General features: G+C 38.8%; 1 protein-coding gene across 1 annotated transcript in view; it reads right to left on the bottom strand.

Moving 5' to 3' along the window:
- Window positions 1-16,782, bottom strand: part of LOC128626052 (homeobox protein ESX1-like) — a 39,157-nt gene that overhangs the window by 671 nt on the left and 21,704 nt on the right. The gene's annotated exons all lie outside the window — the stretch shown is intronic.

Raw genomic sequence — 16,782 nt, 5'->3', positions numbered from 1 at the left:
TACATTAATACATATTTTCCCTTGTGAGCTGGGGAAGCTTCCTAGCCATCAATTCAGCTTTAGGATCTTTGAGTCCATCAGAGGTGGGCTCATCACTGACTTGTTCATTCAGTTGAAAACTGAATTCCTCAATGGAGAAAAAAAGGGCAAAATACAAGGCCCACATGATGCCGAGTTTCCTTTCCCTCCCAGCCCTCCTCCGAGCTCCCAGAGGCTGCCTTACCCTGCAGAAGTAAATTTTCTACACTTTGGAAAAACAATGCAGCACCTACCTGGGCACCTACTGCCACCCTGAGCACCTCAAAGGCAACATTTTAAGGTCTAGTTTGGTGCTTAGCCTCTCCCCTTTCTAGTGTAAAAGCCAAATGTCACAGTGAACAGTAAACTTCAAACCACACCTGGTGGGACCTGCCCTTCTGAACCCACAAGACATCGTCCTAGAGAGACTGCACAGCTCCCTGGCCACCCAAGCCCCAGCGGCACCCTCAAGAGCTCACCATAGGAAGACATGTCCGGACTGCGCCCACCAACCAGTGGGAACCTGGTTGGGAACAGAGACCTGGGTGAGCACTGCCTGTCTCCTCGCTGGAGTCTGGTAGGGAAGTGCAGGGAGCCGTCCAGTTAAGCCCCTTTAAAGCACTTTGTAAGACCCAACCTAACAATAATCCGTCCTCTGGACCCGGTGCTGTGGTGCGCAGAAATGCTCTTCTGCTCTCTCTGGCCTTGCCCAGCTGGAAAGGTGAGCGCACTTCCGTATAGCCTCAAAAGACAGGACTCATCCGCGAAGGTGTAAAGCACAGTCGTCAATGCGGTGGGGTGGCAGGTCCCAAAATTACTGATTGAAATACAGGCCAGAGCAGCAAACAACCCAACAGGAGGGGGTCTGAGAGTCAATTTCTTAGTCTTTTAGTGGGTGACTATGGAATTCCTGCTGTTTCCTCTTCTTACCGTCCACACAATGAGCTTTTACGAAGAAGCTGCCACATGCCTACCTAGCATATAAAAGATGATGATTCGAGATTTAGATTTATGCTTATGTCTATATCAGAGCCTCCATTTCTTAAATCTAGATGATTCAGTCAACTCCCAGGGTTTTTTAGTAGCATGTAAACCCACATAAATTAAAAGGACCCTGGACTGAGAACTCCCTGGAGCCGCAGGTACGAGGAGAGGAAACAGTGAGTAGAGGCAGAGGGTAAAAAGCTGCTGTCAATTAGTTTATCTCACTTTGCAGATTAGCAGGGCAGGGCATTAGTTAAATTATGTGCTTTTAAAAAAGGTAAGTATGGTTGGTATACGCTATATTAGTTTCAGGTGTACAATTTGACATTTAAATACCTTAAAATGTGATCACCACATTAAGTCTAGTAACTATCTGTCACCTTGTAAATTTACCACAATATTACCGATTACAATCCTCTTCACCTTTTTGCACCCATCCTGCATTCCCTCTGGCAACCATCAGTTTGAGCTCTGTTAATATGAGTTTGTTTTATTTGTGTTTTTTGTTTTGTTATGTTTTATTGATCTATATGCCTGTTCTTATGCCAGTACCAGGCTGTTTTGATTACAATGTCTTTGTAGTGTAGTTTTATATCAGTATTGTGATACCTCCAGCTTTTTTCTTCTTTCTCAAGAATGCTGAGGCTATTTGGGGTCATTTTTGTTTCATATACACTTTTGGAATATTTGTTCTAGACATATGAAATATGGCATTAGTACTGTAATAGGACTTCTGTTAAATCTGTAGATTGCTTTGGGTAGTATGTACATTTTAATGATGTTGATTCTTCCAGTCCATGAACATGGCATACACTTCTACTTATTTGTGTCTTCAATTTCTTTCTTCAGTGTCCTATAGTTTTCCAAATACGAGTCTTTTACCTCCTTGATTAAATTTATTTCTTGGTACATTTTTGCTGTTGTTGCAATATTAAACAACAGCAAAAAAATGATATCTTTTTTGTGCTTGTTTTTAAGTATATTTTATTGATTATGCTATTACAGTTTTTCTAATTTCCCTCCTTTATCCCCCTTCCACTCTACACCCCCCAACCCTCCAGCATTCCCCCCCCCTTAGTTCATGTCCTTGGGTTGTACGTATAAGTTCTTTGAGTTCTCTGTTTCCTATACCAGTTTTTACCTCTCCCCATCTATTTAATGCCTACTGATTATGCTGTTTCTTCCCTGTACCTTTTCCCCGCTATTTTCCCTTCCCCCTCCCTCTCCCCCTCCCCACTGAAAACCCTCCATGTGGTATCCATCTCTCTGATTCTGTTCCTGTTTTAGCTGTTTGCTTAGTTTTTGTTTTCATTGTTTTTCTTTCTTTTATTTATTTAGGTTCATTTATTGATAGTTGTGAGTTTGTTGTCATTTTACTATTCATATTTTTTATCTTCCTTTTCTTAGATAAGTCCCTTTAACATTTCATATAATAAGGGCTTGGTGGTGATGAACTCCTTTAACTTGACTTTATCTGGGAAGCACTTTATCTGTCCTTCCATTCTAAATGCTGGATTTGCTGGATAGAGTAATCTTGGATGTAGTTCCTTGTCTTTCATGACCTCAATTACTTCTTTCCAGCCCTTTCTTACCTGTAAGATTTCTTTTTTTTAAAGATTTTTATTTATTTATCTTCAGAGGGGAAGGGAAGGAAAGAGGAAGAGAAATATCAATGTATTGTTCCCCTGCTGGGAACTGGCCTGCAACCCAGGCATGTGCCCTGACTGGGAATGGAACCATGATCCTTTGGTTCGCAGGCCCATGCTCAATTCACTGAGCTATGCCAGCCAGGGCTTGTAAGGTTTCTTTTGAGAAATCGGCTGATAGCTTTATGGGCATTCCTTCGTAGGTAACTCTTTCCTTTCCTTTTGCTGCTTTTAAGATAGTGTCTTTGTCTTTAATTTTGGGCAGCCTAATGATGATGTGCCTTGGTATATTCCTTTGGGTCCAACTTCTTTGGGACTCTTGAACTTCCTGGAAGTCTATTTCCTTCACCAGATTGGGGCAGATTTCCTTCATTATTTTTTCAAATAAGTTTTCAATTTCTTGCCGTTGTTTTCATTCTAGCACCCCTATAATTCAGACATTGGAACATTTCATGGTGTCAAAGAAGTTCAAAAGTCTCTCTTCATTTTTTAAAAAATTATTTTTGCTTTATTCTGTTTCAGTTGGATGTTTATTTCTTTCTTTTGTTCCAAATCATTGATTTGAGTCCTGATTTCCTTCCTGTCACTGTTGATTCCCTGAATATTTTGCTTTATTTCATTTTGGGTATCTTTTTTTTTTTTCATTTTTCAACCAAGCTCAATCAGTTCTGTGAGCATTTTGATTACCAGGGCTTTAAGTTCTCCATCACATAGGTTAGCTATTCCTCATCATTTAGCTCTCTTCCTGAGGTTTTTTTGTGTTCTTTCATTTGGGCCATATTTCTTTTTCTTGGTTAACCTGATAAATTTTAAGGGGGTGAGGCCTTAGGTGTTCACCTGGGCAACCCTCCTTGCTGTGGTGCAGCACTGTCTGTGGGAGAGGGGCCAGAGAGGGAACAATGCAGCTCACCTGCTTGTTTCTAGTGCACTTTCCAACAGGCTCTTGTGTGAGACTGGGAGTTTCTCCCACTTCAGTAACCACTCTACTCCACAGCCAACTCCGAGTCTCAGTTTCTCTTTAAGTCAGCCCTGCCTGTGCAGCCCCACCCACACAGTCCACTGCCTGGCAGGAGTTTCTCAGCCAGCCCTGCCCTTGCTCGTCCACCACCTTGCCAAGGTTTCTCTCTGTCTGTTGCCTTACTGGTCTGGTTGTTCTGTTTGACTGTTTCTTTAATTCTGAAGTTGTTGGATTTCCATAAAATTTGATTTTCTGGCACTTCTGGTTGTTTATAGATTTTAGATTGGTCGTTATCCTCCTTTTGGTTGTGCAAGAAAGTGAAGGGTTTCTACCTATGCCTCCATCTTCACCAGACCTCTAATATCTTATTTATACGTTCTCTTTCTGATAGTTCATTATTGGTGTATAAAAATGCCACCAATTTCTTTTTTATTATTTTATTATTTATCTTTAGAGGGGAAGGGAAGGAGAGAGAGAAACATCAATGTATGGTTGCCTTTCATGCGTCCCCTGCTGGGAACTGGCCTGCAGGGAACTGGTCTGCAACCCAGGCATGTGCCCTGACTGGGAATCGAACCGTGCTTGTCTGGTTCGCAGGCCCGCGCTCAATCCACTGAGCTACACCAGCCAGGGCCCAATTTCTTAATATTAATTTTATACCATGCTACTTTGTCATCTTCCTTTATTAGATCAAGTAGCATTTTCATGGTGTCTTTAGGGCTTTCTATGTACAATATCATGCCATCTGTATGATATTTTTTTACTTTGTTCTATCCAATTTGAATGCATTTAATTTCTTCTTATCTAATTGCCGTGACTATAATTTCCATTATTATGTTGAATAAAAGTGGTGAAAGCAGACATCCCTGTCTTGTTCCTGATATTAAGGGGAACATTTTAGTTTCTGCCCATTGAGTAAGATATTGGCAATAGGTTTCTTGTATATGGCCTTTATTGTGTTGAGGTATGCCCCCTCTTTTCCCTTTGCTGAAAGTTTTTATCATAAATGGATACTGGATTTTAGCAAATGCTTTTTCTGCATTTATTGATATAATTATATAGTTTTCATTCTTCATTTTGTTTATGTGGTGCATCACGTTTATTGATTTGTGGATATTGTACCTACCTTGTATTTCCATTATAAATCTTACTTGATCATGATGAATGACTTTTTAGTGTATTGCTGAATCCAGTTTGCTAATATTTTATTGAGGATTTTAGCATCTGTATTAATCAGGGATATTAGCTTATAATTTTCTTTATTTGTAGTGTCTTTTTCTGGTTTTGCAATTAGGATAATGCTGGCCTTGTAAAATAAGCTTAAGAGTTTTTCCTCCTCTTTAGTTTTTTGGAAGAGTTTGAAAAATATAGGTATTAGTTCTTCTTTGAATATTGGCTAAAATTCACCTGTGAAGCCATCTGGTATAGGACTTAGTTGGCAGATTTTTTTCTTACTGCTCCAATTTTACTAGTTGCAATCTGTCTATTCAGATTCTCTAATTTTTCATGATTCAGTTTGGGAAGATTGTATTTTTCTAGGAATTTAACCATTTCTCTGGATTGTCCTATTTGTTAGCATACAATTGTTTGTAATATTATCTTATAACCCTTTTTATTTCTTTGATGTCATTTGTTCTTTTTTATTTCTAATCTTCTTTATTTAGGTTTTCTTTTTTCCCCCTTGATTAAACTGGTTAAAGTTTTGTCAATCTTCTTTATCTTTCCAAAGAACCAGCTCTAGGTTTCATTGATCTTTTTATTATTTTTGTAGATTCTATTTTGTTTTTTCTGCTCTGACCTTTTAAAATATATTTTATTGATTCTGTTATTACAGTTATCCCCTTTTCCATCCTTTACTCTCCTCCACTCTGCACATACCCTCCAACTTGCATTCCCCCACTTCCGACTTGTATTTCCCCCATTTAGTTCATGTCCATAGGTCATACATATTAAGTTATTTGCTTCTACATTTCCTATGCTATTCTTGACTTACTCCTGTCTATTTTCTACCTACCATTTATGCTACTTATTCTCTGTAACTTTTCCCCTTCTCTCTCCCTCCTTCTACCTTCCACTCTCACACTGATAATCCTCCATTTCCCTTTCTGTGATTCTATTCCTGTTCTAGTTGTTTGCTTAGTTTGTTTTTTTTTTTTAGGTTTGCTTGTTAATAGCTATGAGTTTGTTGTAATTTTACTGCTCATATTTTTTCATCTTCTTTTTCTTAGACAAGTCCTTTTAACATGTCATATAATAAGGGCTGGGTGATGATAAACTCCTTTAACTGGACTTTATCTGGGAAGCATTTTATCTATTCTAAATTATAGCTTTGCTGAATAGAGTAATCTTGGATGTAGGTCCTGGCCTTTTATGACTTTGAATACTTCTTTACAGCCCCTCTTTTTGAGGCCCCTCAAAATCTTCCAGCCCCTGCGAGATTTCTTTTGAGAAATCAGCTGATAGTTTAATTAGAACTCCTTTGTAGATTAACTGTCCCTTTTTCTCTTGCTGCTTTTAAGATTCTCTCTTTTTCTTGAATATTGGGTAATGTAATTATGATGTGCCTTAGTGTGTGCTTCCTTTGATTCAAGTTTGACTCTCTGAGCTTCCTGGACTTCCTGGAAGTCTATTTCTTTTGCCATATTGGGGAAGTTCTCCTTCATTATTTGTTCAAGTAAGATGTCAATTTCCTGGTCTTCCTCTTCTTCTTGCACCCCTATGACTTGAATGTTGGAATGTTTAAATATGTCCCAGAGGTACCTAAGCATCTCCTCATTTTTTTTGAATTCTCATGTTTTCATTCTGTTTTGGTTGAATGTTTCTTTCTTCTTTCTGGTCCAAACAATTGATTTGAGTTCTGGTTTCCTTCTCATCACTGTTGGTTCCCTCTATATTTTCCTTTATTACACTTTTCATGGCCTTCTTTTTTTCCTCTATTTTGCAACCATACTCAACCAATTCTGTGAGCTTCTTGATTACCAGTGTTTCGAACTTCACTTCTGATAGTTTGGCTATCTCTTCCTCGCTTAGTAGTATTTTTTCTGGAGCTTTGATTTGTTCTTTCGTTTGGGACATTTTTTGTCTCTACACCTATTTTTTTGTCTTTACACCCCTAGTAAGGGGTGGAGCCTCAGATGTTTACCAAGGCAGGCCAACCCAAGTTGCTGCTTTGTGATTCTGTATGTGAGGGAAGGGTCTGAATGTGAACAATGCCACTTGCTCCGCTGTCTGCTGGTTTTCAGTCACTTCCCCTGCCACCCACAATCAAATTGGGTCCTTCTAGTGCTGATTTCCGAGTGGGTGGTTTTGTGTACATTGTAGGACCCTGTGGGTCTCTCCAACAAACTCTTCTATGAGGCTGGGAGTTTCTCCCACTGCCTCAACTCCCACAGGTGTTTTCAGTCAGAGGCTATGAGGCTTTATTTCCCCTTGCTGGAATTCTGGGTTTCGAGGTTTATCTCACTCCCCAGTTGTTGCTCCCAGTTTATCTGCACACATATGTGGCACTGCCCTGTCCACAAGCCGCCACCATGTCTGGTCCACTAGCCGCTGCCTTGCCACAAGTCCTCTCCACCTCACTGTCCATCTCTCCACCCCTCCTACTGGTCTGGATGAATGTCTCTTCTTTCACTCCTTGGTTGTAGGACTTCCATACAGTTTGATTTTCTGTCAGTTCTGGTTGTTTTTGTTTTTAAATTTGTTGTCCTTCTTTTGCTTGTGCGAAGAGGCACAGTATCTACTTATGCTTCTATCTTGGCCAGAGGAAGTCTGTCACTCCTGTTCTGATCTTTATTATTATCTGCAGCTTGTTTGTTTGTTTTAACCAGTTCCTTTTAGTGTAAAGTTAGATTGTTATTTAACTATTTACTTGTTTCCTGATGTATGCCTATAATGCTGTGAATTTTCCTCTTAGGACTGCTTTGCTGTATCCCATAGATTTTTGGTTATTGTGTTCTGATTTTCATTGGTTTTAAGATAACTTTTGTTGTATTTCTGGATCTCATTGTTCACCCATTCACTGTTTAGTAACATGTTATTAGCTTCCATGAATTTGCATGTGTTTCAGTTTTTTCTTGTGCTTAACTTCCTGTTTTATAGTGTTATGGTCAGAGAAGATTCTTAATATGATTTCAATCTTCCTAAATTTATTGAGACTTGTTTTATGTCCTAATGCAGTTTATCATAGGAAATGTTTCTTGTGCACTTCTAAAGTATGTATATTTTCTGCTTTTGGGTGAACTGCTCTGAAGATAACAATCAAATCCATCTGATCTAGTGTGTTATTTAAAGCAACCATTTCCTTGTTAATTTTCTATCTGGAAGATCTATTCATTGATGTCAACAGGGTGTTAAAATCCCCTACTGTGACTGTATTACTGTCAATCTCTCCCTTTATGTCTATCAAGATTTGCTTTATATATTTAGACACTCCTATTTTTGATGTACCTAAAATCTTGTTGGATTGCTGCTTTTATTATTATGAAGTTTCCTTTTATGTCTCCCACAATAGCCTTTGTTTTAAAGTCTATTTTGTCAGATATAAGTATTGCTACCCTAGCTTTTTCTTTTCATATCCATTTGCATGAAATATCTTTTTCCATACCTTTACTTTTAGTTTGTATGTACTTTTGTTTTGATGTGGGTCTCTTATAGACAGCATAATGTATGTCTTTGTTTCTTATCTATTCAATTACTTTATGGGTTTTGATTGGAGCATTTAAGCTATTTACATTTAAAGTATTAGTGATAGGCATGTATTTATTGCCATTGTATTCTTTTAACTCTGTTCCTTTGTTTTTTCTTCTTTGTTGTTTTTTTTTCTTCTTATTTCTATGAAAGCAGGCCATATAACATTTCTTGTTATAGTGTTTTGGTGGTAACAAATTCCTTCAGCTTTTTCTTTTCTAGGAAGCTCTTTATTTTTCCTTTCATTTTAAATGGTAGCCTTGCTGGGTAAATTAGTCTAGGTTATAGGTCCCTGCTTTTCATTGCTTTGAATATTTTATGCCAATTTCTTCTGACCTGAAATGTTTCTGCTGAAAAATCTGCTGATAGACTTATGGGAGCTCCTTTGTAGGTAACTGTCTTTCTCTTGCTGCTTTTGATATTCTCTCCTTGTCTTTAAGCATTGCCATTTTAATTATGATGTGTCTTGGTGTGGGCCTCTTTGGACTCTTTCCATTTGGGACTCTGTGCTTCCTGGGCTTGTCTGGTTTTCCTTCATTAGGTTAGGGATGTTTTTGGTCATTATTTCCTCAAACTTGTCCTCAATCCCTTGCTCTCTCTCTTCTCCTTATGGTGCCCCTATAATGTAGACATTGTTATGTTACATGTTGCCCCAAAGGTCTTTTAAACCAGGGGTCCCCAACCTCCAGCCTGCAGACCAGTACCAGTCTGGGCCTGTTAAGAACTGAGCCACACACCAGGAGGTGAACTTGAATGTAATGTGCTTAAATGATCCTAAAACCACCCCCAACCCTGGTCTGTTGAAAAATTGTCTTCCACAAAACCACTCTCTGGTGCCAAAAAGGTTCAGGACTGCTGCCTTAAACTATCCTCAATTTTTAAATCTTTTTTCTTTTTGCTGCTTTGATTGGATGTTTTTTTCTACCATGTCTTCCAAATTGCTGATTCCATCTTCTGCTGTATCCGGCCTACTGTTCATTCTTTTCAGTGTATTCTTCATTTCAGATATTGTATTCTTCATTTATGCTTGGCCCTTTTTTATGGTTTCTATGTTCTTATTCATTCTGTGAGCATCGTTATAACTGTGGCTTTGATCTCTGTATCTGATTAATTTCTTGCCTCTATTTCAGTTAGCTCGTTTTCTTGACATTTTTCTCTCATGTGGAGCCTGTTTCTTTGTCTTCCATTTTGGCTCCCCCTTTATGTTTGTTTCTATGTATTAAATAGTTAGGCTATGACTCCCAGTCTTCATGGAGTAGCATTATATGGTAGGTGTCCTGTGGTACCCAGTGGTGCAGTCTCCTGGATCTGAAGTTCTCTGGTGTGTGTTATGTGGGCCTCTTGTTATAATTGAGTCTTTAGTGCTATTTACTGTACATGCATGGGATCAACTCTCAGGCTGGTTGACTATGACTATGGTGTGCTAATGAATATTCTATTGAGATCCTCCCTTGAGACCTCCCCTAAAACTCCCACTTTTAGAAAACATAAAAACCCTTAAAACAAAGGACACAGTGCCCACTCTATATAGAGGACACCTGCACCTTTCCACCCTTTGTTTTCTAAGGTGCATATCTTTGCTTTCTTTCTCCAAGGACATTTTTTTTTCCTTCAGTAATTTGTTCCCCAATCCATGCAGTTTAGCTGGCTCACTTTTTCTCCCCCTGTGCCTTCCTGTCTAAAATGCTAAATAAACTTCTTGTGCTAGAGTTTTTGGATCTGAAGTCTTTGTTTGCTGAACTCAAGAATTGGTGTCTAACACTGCTGCTAACATTTTTATATGTCTATTGACCATCTGTATGTTGTCTGCCCACTTTTAAAAAACTTTTAAATTAATTTTAGAGAAAGATATATAAGGGGTGGTGAGAGAGAGAGAGAGAGAGACATTGATTTGTTGTTTCACTTATTTATGCATTCGTTGGTTAATTTTTGTTAATAAGTTGTATCAGTTCCTTATATATTTTGAATATCAACCCTTCATTAGATATACGTTTGGAAATATATTCTCTCATTCAGTATACTGTCTTTTTGGGACTTCATCAAACTAAAAAGCTTCAGCACGGCAAAAGAAATCATCAATAACCGCATTTTAGTGACATCAAATATTTCCTTTCAAAGGATACAAAGTTCTGTTTTATTTTGTTTTTGCTGGATTAATTTGCAAATGAAATGTTTTAGGACATCTTCTAGTGATTACCTCATAAAAACAAAAAAAAAGTCAAGTAATTATTTCCATCAAAGTCTGTGCTGAGCTAAAAGATTTAAATGTCAAAAGAAGTAGCCTTGAAAAGAGGGAAAGTTGAGGAAGAGAGTGGGAACTATCCTTGAGAGCTGCTGAGAGGACAAACTTGAAATACCAATATAATGTCTTCCTGATAGTCTCCAGTAGAGAATCCCGTCTCAATGTAGCACCAGGAAATCTGGTTCTTGCTCCATGGTCCAGGAAGCTGGGAAATGCATAGGCACTGTCCTCCTTGTCTGTTCCCCCTGTTAAAAATAAAACGACATGCTCAAAATGGCATCACTTGTGTTAAAGTGCATGATATAAAACCTAGATTTAATATTGGACCTGATTGCCCTTTCAACCTCCTTTCTTAGCAACACAATGTTCCAGTCAACACCAAGGAGGGTCTGTCATGTGGACCCTCTCCATCCTCCCACACAAAGAAGAGGTAATCTACATGGTACAAACCTTTGATATTCCCTTCCCTCAAAAAAAAGTCATGGTCTAAAAATAACCCTCACTTTACTTTTGTTAACATCTTCCTTCCTTACTCTTTTTCCTAAAAAAACCTTTCATTTTGTAAAACCCCACCGGTGAGATGCTGCTCAATTTATGAATTACTTAATGAAGCCAATAACATCTTCAATTTCACTCCGCTGATTTTTTTTTTAACAGACTTTGTGGCAGTGTTGAAACAATAGCAAACTTCTGATGACATACAAAGACAATGAGAAACATAGGCATGGCACCTGTGAACCCCATTTTGAATTCACTGTTTTCTCACCATCTCCTAGGGCCATTGGGGAGTTCCTCTCAGTTTAAGCTCCATGGTCTCTTTGTATTTGAGCCCCGATCTATTTTGCTTTCCTGCATAGAGCAGGTCAGTTTGAGCTGGTAGACAATTCTATACAGAGTCAAGCCCCTAGTCTTTCTGACTGCAATTCCCCAGTGGAAACCCCCAGCCTTAGCTCTGTTCCTGGGTTCCACATTAGGCAAGGCTGATGGTTTAGTGTATAATTTCTATTCCTTCAGACATACTCATTAAATCCTTCCCCCAGTCCAAGTTTCTACAAGAATTGTTGGTGGTTACTGGCCAGAGTTAAACAGGGTCCAGCATAAGAACTTGTCTGTGTTTGACTGAAGAATTGGACTGTCTCTGATTTGAGCTGGACTGGGTCCAGCAGGAAGCCTCAGGTGAATATTAAGAAATTGGATCCTTTATATTCAAAGAACCAAGCACACCTTTTGGCATATTTGCCTATTTTATGTTTATTTTCCTATTTTATGTTTAAGAGCTATAGTCTTAGAAAAAGCACATAATTAATTGCAAAGGGAACCAAATATTGCTGGAGACAGCCTAGAGTTGGCAGTTTCTATTGTGAGGAGCATCGTAGTCAAACAAAATTATTTTAAAAGTGCACTCAGAAGTAAGGATTAGCCCTGGCCAAGTAGCTCAGTTGGTTAGAGTGTCATCCCGATACACCAAAGATGTGGTCAGGGCACATACAATGAATGCTTAAATAAGGGGAACAAATACTTCTCTCTCTCTGTCTCTCTCTCTCCATACCTTTCTTTCCCCTCCTCCCCCTAGCTCCATCCCTCTCTCAAATCATTTTTTAAAGAAAGAAATAAGGGTTCCTAAGTTGAATTAAAAGAACATGATAGCCTGGCTGGTGTAGCTCAGTGGATTGAGCACAGGCTGCAAACCAAAGGGTCACTGGTTTGATTCCCAGTCAGGGCACATGCCTAGGTTGCAGTCTAGGTTCCTCTAGTGGAGGCCACATGAGAGGTAACCATACATTGATGTTTCTCTAACTCTTTCTCCTTCCCTTCCCCTCTTTCTAAAAATAAATGAATAAAATATTTTTTAAAAAGAACATGATAACCTATTTTAATTGGCATCCAAAAGCTTACAAAAGAATTTGTAATTCCAAAACAGTTTCATTAAAAGACTCATTACAAAAGGCTAATGGAAAATTAAAGATATTGTAAGACACTAAGACAAAGGTTATAGGACAACTAGGGACATGACTCCTACAGTGCCACCTGTGCCCTTCATTTTTTTACCTAAGTATTCACATTTTACTGACTCACTGTCTGAACTGCTTATCCACTCTGAAAAGACTATTAGACAGTTACTATTTAAAATAAAACTCCCTGGGGTGCAGATGAACCCCTTCAGGTATTCTTTATCCCTTGGTCAAAAACTGAACTAAGGGCTGCAATTAAAAAATTTTCTAAACCTAGGAAGGAGCCTCTGAAGTTTTTTGGAGAATTTACAGTCATTATTGGGGTTTATGAATTCAGGTTGCCAGATCTTTATGAGCTGTGCATGTCTTGGTAAAACCTAAGGAAACTCAAAAATAAGTTCAGGAAGCAAGATAGCAAAACCCTGAGGATATTACCTCATTTTACCAATCACCAAAACCTCCCCTATCTATTTCAAAATGCTTGTAGATATTGGAATGTTGGAAATAGAATTATCTTGCAAATATGTGCCCCCAGCAACTCTATATTGGAGAAAACGTGAGTACCTTCTCTCTACCTTAGTAATGTAGATTTTCTACTGCTATCTTCTCTAAAACCTAATAGCTGTTATTTGTAATGTAAAGGTTTTTCACGATGAAGAAAAAGAAAGGAAAGGAAAAAAATATTTGGAAATTGGGCATATAAAAAATCTTAAGTGACTTCACAAATAGTGACTAAAAGGTCTCTGTGTCTTTCTGTGTGTGTCTATGTATGTTAACAATTGGTTATTATAAAACTCAGAAATATAGAGACACCTAAATGCTTCTCTAGTTCACATGATCTAAGATTAACTGTTAATAAATAAAAACTAAAGTTTTTTAGCTTAATTGAAATAGGTACATCTTTATGTTAGTGGTGAAACAGCACCAGAATATTACTGGACCTTGGGTCAGCAATCTTGTTATTTGAGTTTGGCAAAGAAAGAATTCAGAGTTAAGGAACTCAAATTATAAGAGAAAGTTTATTTAGAAAGTCAGGAAAGTAGAAAAGGTGAGGCAGCTGGGCTGTGTAGGCTCAGGAATTGAGTTACAGAGGGAAGAGAAGGGCTCCTGGAGCTTAGAAAAAAGAAAGGCAGAGAGAATATACCTGGGGAAGGAGAGGAGGAAAGTGAGGGCATGCTCCAGAGAGTAAAATTGCTGTGCTGGGTCTTTCATCTTATGTTTGTTTTCTTTATAATTGATTTGAGAGAGAGAGAAGAGAGAGACAGAGATAGATTGATTTGTTTTCCCACTTATTCATGTATTCATTTGTTGTTTCTTGTATGTGCCCTCACCAGAGATCAAACCTGCAACCTTGGCATATCAGGATGACACTCTAAACAAATTAGCCATTCAGCCAGGAGGTGGGGGTGGTGTCTTAGGAGGATGTCAATAGAATATTTATCAGCTTTTCAGTTGTGTCCTTTCAGGGTCATGGTCTCCATTGATTGGTCAGTGCCAGGGCAAGGGTTCATTAGTCATAGTGGCTGGTCCTGATATCAGCAATGGCACCACCCCACCTGGCCTTGATATTTTTCTGGGCCTGGAGCTGCAACACAACTGAGGCTAGGATATTATCTCTAATTTGGCCAAAACTCTGTATCTGTGGTCAACAGACCCAAGGCTTTGTTCCTAAGATTATTTGATGTGGGCCAACACCTCATTGTCCTGGGGCTAAATGCTTAAGAGAGAGATTGGTCGTGCAACTCTCTATATTTGGGAGTTGTATGAAGCTATTCTCTAGCCTCCTTATTCCTCCTCTAAGAGGGGTTGACCACATGACTAGCAAATGCCAAGGGAGAAAAGTTCAGGGGAGGGTCTGAACCACATGACCACTGATATGAAAAATTGGGGGGCCTAAATTACATGGCCAGGAATAGGTTAGGAGAGGAAAGTTACTCTTGGGTGAGGTCCTTGTTTTTCTAGTTTTGCCCATTGCTAGGCACCCAGGGGTTTCTGCCCTGGTGACCTTCAGTATCTAGCCTACGGTTCCTACTCTGCTCATATCAGTCTAACTGTCTACTACATTTAGAGTCATCAATGTTGAATGTAATGCAGATAAACAAATTTATTCTACCCAAGTTTACCAGTCAAATTTATATTATCTTTGTTACAGAATTTATCAGTAAGAAAAATAACTCAGTATGATAAAATTTTTATAAATATTTTAATCTAAACATATGTGAATGAAATAGGGGTTCTGTAATAAATCTGACAAGTTCAGTGACCTACAGGGTGACCTGATCATAAGTTCCTAACTGGGCAGGTCATGGTGAGTAGTCATGCCTCAGTTCTTCAGCAAGCCCTGTCCATCGTTCTGTTCTTGTGCATCCATATTAACACACCTTTGAAATGTCAGTAGTAATCAATCCTCTTTCACATCACCCTCAGGCAATAAACATCCTCAAGGTAGCAAATAATCTTGTTAATTATCCTGTAATCAAACTATAGAAGTTTCCAGCCCTACTTTCTTCCACCTTCCTGTAATCTTCCTCAGTTGTCTTCTTAATTCCAAACATATGAAGAAAAACTGTAAAATTGTCACCTCTGGAACATTTGAGATTTTGTTCCCTGGCATGTTGTCATCTTGGCTCATATAAGCTCAAATAAATGCTTATAACATTGGTTTTAAATTAAATAAGTGTGTAAAACAAGTAAATTAAATAGCTATAAGTGGAGTAAGAGACTTTGGGTGGACTTTTGATACCAGGTGATCCATGCAATCACAAAATCACCCCACAATTGATACACAAAGATCTGATTAAATCACTGGGGAGGAGAAAGAAGGAGCCATAGGAAGAGGTTGTCCAAGACAATGGTAAACAGTCTAGGATGGGATTGGCTGAGAAGCTTAATGCTTCCAGAGTACATGGAATTATGAACTAGAAGATATGGAATAAAAGAAGGGTTCTTGGGCTCTCTCCCTTCTATCCCAAGTATGCATGAATGAACATGCGCAGCTGCCTGCATTCCCAGTGGGTGATATTTTGGATGTGAAGGAACTCTGGGCACAGACTACGATTGGGTTGGCCTGACAGAGGGTGGTAGGGTTATTTTTGGGGTGTTCTAGAGAAAATGAGCTCTGAAGCAGAAGCCTGCCATTTTTCCAAAATTTGTAACTTTTGTATCTTATGTTGTTTTAGTTTGTAAACTAATCCTATAGAAATAAGATGATTCAGACTAAAAAGGGGAATGATAGGAGAATTTGGTGTTAAAGTGTTTAGTCTTAGTTGATATGCTTAAGTAATTGAAGCTGTAACTAAAGAGTTAAAGATTTTAGCCTTAGTTGATAGGCTTAATTGACTAATGCACATGAAAAGCTGTTATTCCAAAATCGTGAAATTTTTTAATAAAAGATTTCCTTCTTTTCTCACCAAAACTTTTCCCCTGGAATTTTGCCTCAAGGGTTGTGGCTGGCAGCAGGACTCCCCTTGCTGTTCAGTAACAGCAATGGCAACTCCAGTGGGTTCCTACCTGCCTGTGGCTGGTTCACCCCAAGAGTGGAATTGTGGGGTTTCCTGGTCTCCTGGAATTTTCCTGTACTTCCACTCAAGGCATTGGTTGCCTAAACATACCTACTTGGTAAAAAGGAAACCGGTCTCAGTAAAGGCCATGAAGTGAGTGTTATCCAGCTTAAGGTTAGGTCCTAAATGTGTCTCTGAGAGGCAAGAAACAAAGTGAGATTTCAAGGGTGGAAGGGATGGTGGTAATCAGTCATTGGTAGTGGTATAGGGTGGTGTGGAGTAATGTTAGGTCACTTGGAGTCTTTGTGGGGTCACACAGGGCTGCATAGGGTCCTGTGTGGTCGTGTAGGCCTGAGTGAAGTCATGAAAGATTGGTCTATGGTTGTGTAGCTTCATGTAGGGTCATTTAGAGGTCATGTGTGGTCTCGAGTGGTTATGTTGCATCATGTAAGGCTATATGGAGGTGGCTATGGGGTCAGGTGAACTGATGTGGTGATTGTGAGTTCTTATGAGATTGCATGAGCTCATTGTGTTATAAAATAGCAAATGGGGTCCTTCTGCCCACCACCACCTTCTAGGCCAAATTTCAGAGTCAAAGATTTAGTGATAAAAGAAAGTAGTCTTTATTCAAAAGCCTTACAAGTTTGGAATAGCAGCTTTCCATGTGCAATAGTTACTTAAGCCTATCAATTAAGACTAAACTCTTTCAACACAGGAGTTCTATCATTTCCCCTGTTAGTTTTTGATTATGTTATTTCTACAGGGTGAATTTACAAACTAAAAAAAATAAGACACA

Source organism: Artibeus jamaicensis, unplaced genomic scaffold (assembly GCF_021234435.1).
Source record: "Artibeus jamaicensis isolate MK-2021 breed Jamaican fruit bat unplaced genomic scaffold, CSHL_Jam_final scaffold_1964, whole genome shotgun sequence".
Lineage (NCBI taxonomy): Eukaryota > Metazoa > Chordata > Mammalia > Chiroptera > Phyllostomidae > Artibeus > Artibeus jamaicensis.
Note: the sequence above shows the minus strand (reverse complement) of the source record. Positions and strands in the feature narration are given on the sequence as shown.